The sequence below is a fragment of the Tupaia chinensis genome, unplaced genomic scaffold, assembly GCF_000334495.1.
Source record: "Tupaia chinensis unplaced genomic scaffold, TupChi_1.0 Scaffold000493_1, whole genome shotgun sequence".
Lineage (NCBI taxonomy): Eukaryota > Metazoa > Chordata > Mammalia > Scandentia > Tupaiidae > Tupaia > Tupaia belangeri.
Window position 1 is genome coordinate 191,540 of NW_006160005.1, and position 5,263 is coordinate 196,802.

Below are 5,263 nucleotides of genomic sequence, written 5' to 3' on the forward strand. Positions count from 1 at the left end.
AACCACGGTCAACTACGTGGGAGTCCAGCAACATAGCCATTACGCTAACCTGCTGGTTCCCCAGGTTCTCATCTTGAGGGCTCTCTGGACACACCTGGTGTGCACGTGTTTGTGATCCTGGCTGGCTAAAGCTGCAGGCTAACTATGTGAAGATCTTGTTGGGAGTGCCTCTCTCTCTTTCAACTCTCATGGAGGAAAAAAAAAAAAAAAGCATGACTTAAAAAAAAAAAAAAGAAAAGGAGGAAACTTAAATGCATACTGTTAAGTAAAAGTAACCAAATCAGGCTAGTTGGTGGCATGGTAGTTAAGGTGTCTCAATCCCACATAGCTGACTGAGTAGTTCAAGTCCTAGACCTATGAGGCTTGAAAACACAGAGGGCACATTTGCGTGTGAACCCAGAGTCCCTAAAGAAGGAGAAAGAATTGGGAGTGCATGTGCCTCCTGGTAAAATTTTTTTGGAGAGGTTTTTGCTATAGGGCATGTGCACTCGCCAGAAAAACAGAGATAGACAGAGAGACAGAAAGCAAGAAATCACCCCCCAGGGGGAGTGGCCACGCCACAATCCCCTCTCCTCCATTCTCCTCTTGGGATCTTGGGCATGCATGCACACGCGCCTGGTGTGAGTTTAAGCCACCGGATCTGGGACTTGAACTGCTGCCGACTACATGGGAGTCCAGTGACATAGCCATTACACTAACAGCTGGTCCCATAATCTTTTTTTAGTTAAGGAAACTACGTCCAGGAACTGGACAGTGGAAGAGTGGTAAAATGTGGTAAAAAGTGATGCTCTGGGAGCTGGCAGGTGACAGGGTGGTTAAGATACTGGACTCTAACATGGCCAACCGTGGTTCAAGTCCTTGAACCTGGTGGCTTGCTTTCTCACATTCTCTCTCTGTCTCTCTCTCCCTCCCTCCCTCTCTCATCAAATTTAAATAATGATACTATTGGACCACCAATGGCAAGAACAGCTCCTGAGCTCCTGAGTTAGAGGGTGAGGATTAAAGAAGACAAGATGACAGGATAGAAACGATGCCAGTCAATACTGATCAGCACAGAGTTTATTTTTCCGCTGATACTTAAACAATCCCCAGCTGGCTTTCTTGACTTAAGACTCAAGGTTCCTCTGCTCTTATCAGGCTGTTGCAACAACGTTTCAAAACATTTTGCACATCACATTACAGTCACAAAAAGTTATACCTGGAAAATGGCCCTGACTGTTTCATATTTATGATTACATCTTGCACTACCTTGAGTCCCATCTTGGCTCCCCACATCTCCCCCTTCCTTATTTATTAAAAGATGCACCCTACACTCGACCAGCAGACTGTGCCTGTCTTAAGTTGTCCCTGACGACGTTTTCCCCTTACCCGTCCTGGGGTAATTATGTTTACATACATTCCCTGTCTTAGGTTGGGGAAACGTCCCAAGGATCTTACCCATCACTGTCTACCAGCCTCTGAATCCAGAGCTTTGACTTGAAGCTTCAGACGATGGATTTCTGAACGCACTCCCAAAAAAGAGCACCCAAGCACACGCACAAAACAGGGGGCACAACAAGAGTGTAAGCCACACGCCTGCTACTGCGACAACTGGCTTTATCCATTGTTGCCACAACGTCCAATGGGGTAAGAGGTTATACAGTTGTTGTAACAACTGATCTGCCTCTTTAGCTGCACTGAAGGGGGAGGTACGTGCCTTTTCCATTTCCATAATTTCACAGTGAAGCTCAAGGACATCTATAGTTTCATTGGCTTCCCGCCATATTCCTAGGAAATGTTGTTTGACCTTTTCCCAATCACAGTGAGTTTCATTATACAACTTAGGGGTAATACATATCCATTGGTATGCTAATTTCTTTCAGGACTTGGAGCCCTTTTTTGTCATACCAGTCTTCAGAAATATTTACTGGAAGCATAACAAATGAGGGTTGCCTCACAACACAGGGATTTGATGTTGTTCCCATAGCAGCAGGGGTGGGTCAGGTATGGAGGTCCAATATACTTCTGCCTCATCGAGTTTCATCCGGCTCAGATGAATCCGTAAGAGTAGCATCAACCTGCTCTCGCGGAGTATCCACAACCCATACCAGGCGTTCCGGAAGCCATCAAGCACCATCTTGATCCTGTGAAAAAACACAAACATGTCCTCGACCCCACATTAACACAGGGTTGGGCCCATTCCATAACCCAGTCAGTGGACCTTTCCAGGTAACTTTAGCATATGTGGATTGTGTTTCGGAGTGCCAGAATCACTCCGCCGTGTTGGAGCCTTGTTTATCTAAATTTAAAAAGTTCATAATAGGTGGAGCGCTTGTGTTTGGGAGCTTTCAGCCTGGCGGGTCTAGTTGTCCCGGCGGGGCCGCTCCTGTCGCTGAGTCCGCAGGAAGATACCAAGTTTCAGAAGGAGGTCGCGCACGTTCGCCCGCGCATTACCAAGCAACGAGAACGGGGAAAACTTACTCCTGGAGTAATCCACGTGGGCCACCTACCTAGCGCACTTTATGAAACCCAGATCAAAGCATATTTCTCCCAATTCTAGACTGCCCAGAAGTAAAAGGACTGGAAACAGCAGAGGCTATGCCTTTATAGAGTTTGAATCTGACGATGTTGCCAAGATCGTTGTTGAAACCATGAACAACTTACCTGTTTGGTAACAGACTCCTGAAGTGTCATTTTGTACCACCCGAAAAAGTACATAAAGAACTTTTCAGAAACTGGAATACTCCATTTCAGCAGCCATCATACCCAGCAGTGAAACCATATAATAAGGATCGGACACCTCTGCAAAAGCAACGGATGGAGAAGCGTTTTAAGAAGAAAGAAAAATTACTCAGGAGTATATTAACTGAAAAAGGAATTGACTATAATTTTCCTTCCTTGATTATACAGAAAAAGGGGGAAAACTTTTTAGACACTGATCTTCAGAAATCTACAAAAAGCCAGGTTTTACCTAAGAAGAAGAAAACGGTTTCAAGCGCCCCTAACACTCCTGAGAAGACTGTGGATAGCCAGGGCCCCACACCAGTTTGTACACCAACAGTTTTGGAGAAACGAAAATCTGAAGTGACTGAAATGAATGATGATGATAATGATAATGAAATCGTTTTCAAACAGCCTGTATCCAGTGTAAAGGAAGAAACACAAGAGACTCAAACACCTAAACGTTCAGGGGGAAAAAGATGAAGAAAAAGCAATCAGTGATTCCAAATATATTATCTACATTTCTTCTGAAAAATGTGATTTTGTTATCATAGCTGCTTTTTAATATGTACCATGAGATGTAACCGTTGACAAGATTTTCAGAGGAGAAATGCACTGTTCAAGTCAGTATGGAAAGCAGTCCAGAGTTTTGGCTGGTCTGTCCTTGCTGAAACACAGGGGGCATATAGCAGCTGGCAGTGGCTGGATTCTCAACACTGCCTCTCTGTCCTCATCTCTTCCAGTTTTCTTTTCAGATTTTATGTCTTCTTACTCTGCAAAAAGAAGGGTCACCATTAATTGCAGGTATAAGTACTGAATTGTAGCATTTTTTGGCACCACCAAATAAAGATCACCAGTCTTGCTTAACCATCAAAAAAAAAAAAAAAGTTCATAATAAAAAGTGCATGTTTCAAATAATTACGTGGTGTCAGGGGATATAACTCCCCCTTTTTAATTTTGTGCAATGTAGTTTTTACAGTGCCATGGGCTCTTACAACAATTCCTTGACCTTGGGGATTATAAGGGATGCCAGTCTTATGTTGAATACGAAACTGCGCATAGAAGCGCACAAAACCTTGACTAGTATACCCACTACCATTGTTGGTTTTAATACATGTAGGCAATCCTAAAACAGAGGCCTCCAAACAATGGGAGATGACATGTTTAGTGCCTTCACCCATTCGAGCAGAAGCAAAAATAAACCCGGAATAGGTATCTATGGAAACATGAATGTATATATTTTTAAAGAATTATTTATTGGGAACCAGCAGTTAGTGTAATGGCTATGTCGCTGGACTCCCACGTAGTCGACCGTGGTTCACGTCCCGGATCCGGTGGCTTAAAACTCACGCCGGGCGCGTGTGCGTGCATTCCCAAGATCCCGAGAGGAGAATGGAGGAGAAGGGATTGCGACATGACCATCCCCCCTGGGGGGTGATTTCTCGCTTTCGTCTCTATGTCTCTCTCTGTCTGGCAAGCGCACGCGCCCTATAGTGAAAATCTCTCAAAATAAAAAAAAAAAAAGAATTATTTATTTAATTTCAGTTATTATTATTTTTAAAAAATAACTATTTATGCAATTTTATTTACTGCAATCCCTTCTCCTCCATTCTTCTCTTGGAATCTTGGGCACACACGCACATGCGCCCGGTGTGAGTTTTAAGCTACCAGGTCCGGGTCGCAAACCGCGGTCAACTACATGGGAGTCCAGCGACACAGACATTACGCTAACTGCTGGTTCTCTATATATGTATTATTTTCTTGAACTTTATTTTAATCTGACCAGAGAGGGACAGAGTAAGGGAAGAGTAAGGGAAAGCGAGAAAGCAAGTCACCAGGTCCAGAACTCGAACTGCAGTTTTCCATGTAGGAGTCCAACACCCTTAACCAACACACCACCTGCCAGCCTCTATATTTTTTATTTTGAGAGACTTTTTTACTATAGGGCATGTGTGCTCGCTGGAGAGACAGAAAGCAAGAAGTCAACCCCCCTGCCCCAGCCAGGCCATGATGCAATCCCTTCTCGGTTCTCCTCTCAGGAGCCTAGGCACATACACACATGTGCCTGGTGTGAGTTTCAAGCTGCCGGATCCAGGGATTCGAACTGCAGTTGACCATGTGAGAGTCTAATGCCTTAGTGACTATGCCACCTACTGGCCCCAACAGCATTTTTGTTTTGTTCTGTTTTTAGAGAGATTTTTGCTATGGAGTGTGTGTGCTTGCTGAAGAGACAGAAAGCAAGAAATCACCTCTTGGCGGGGATGGTCACGCTGCAGTCCCTTATCCTCCGTTTTCCTCTTGGGATCTTGGGCATGCACGCACATGCACCCAGCGTGAATTTTAAGCCACCTGATCTGGGACTGGAACTACGGCCGACTATATGGTAGTCCAGCAACGTAACCATTCTGCCATCTGCTTTTTCTTTTTATGAGAGTTTTTTGCTATAGGGCGCGTGCGCTCACCACAAAGACAGAGACAGAGAGACAGAAAGCGAGAAATCACCCCCCCCGGGGGGGATGATCATGCCACAATCCCTTCTCCTCCATTCTCCTCTCAGGATCTT

General features: G+C 44.7%; 1 pseudogene; it reads left to right on the forward strand.

The window, feature by feature from the left end:
• The first annotated feature begins 1,621 nt into the window (after nt 1–1,621).
• On the forward strand, nt 1,622–3,285 carry LOC102483409 (MKI67 FHA domain-interacting nucleolar phosphoprotein-like; annotated as a pseudogene).
• Nucleotides 3,286–5,263: the final 1,978 nt, after the last annotated feature.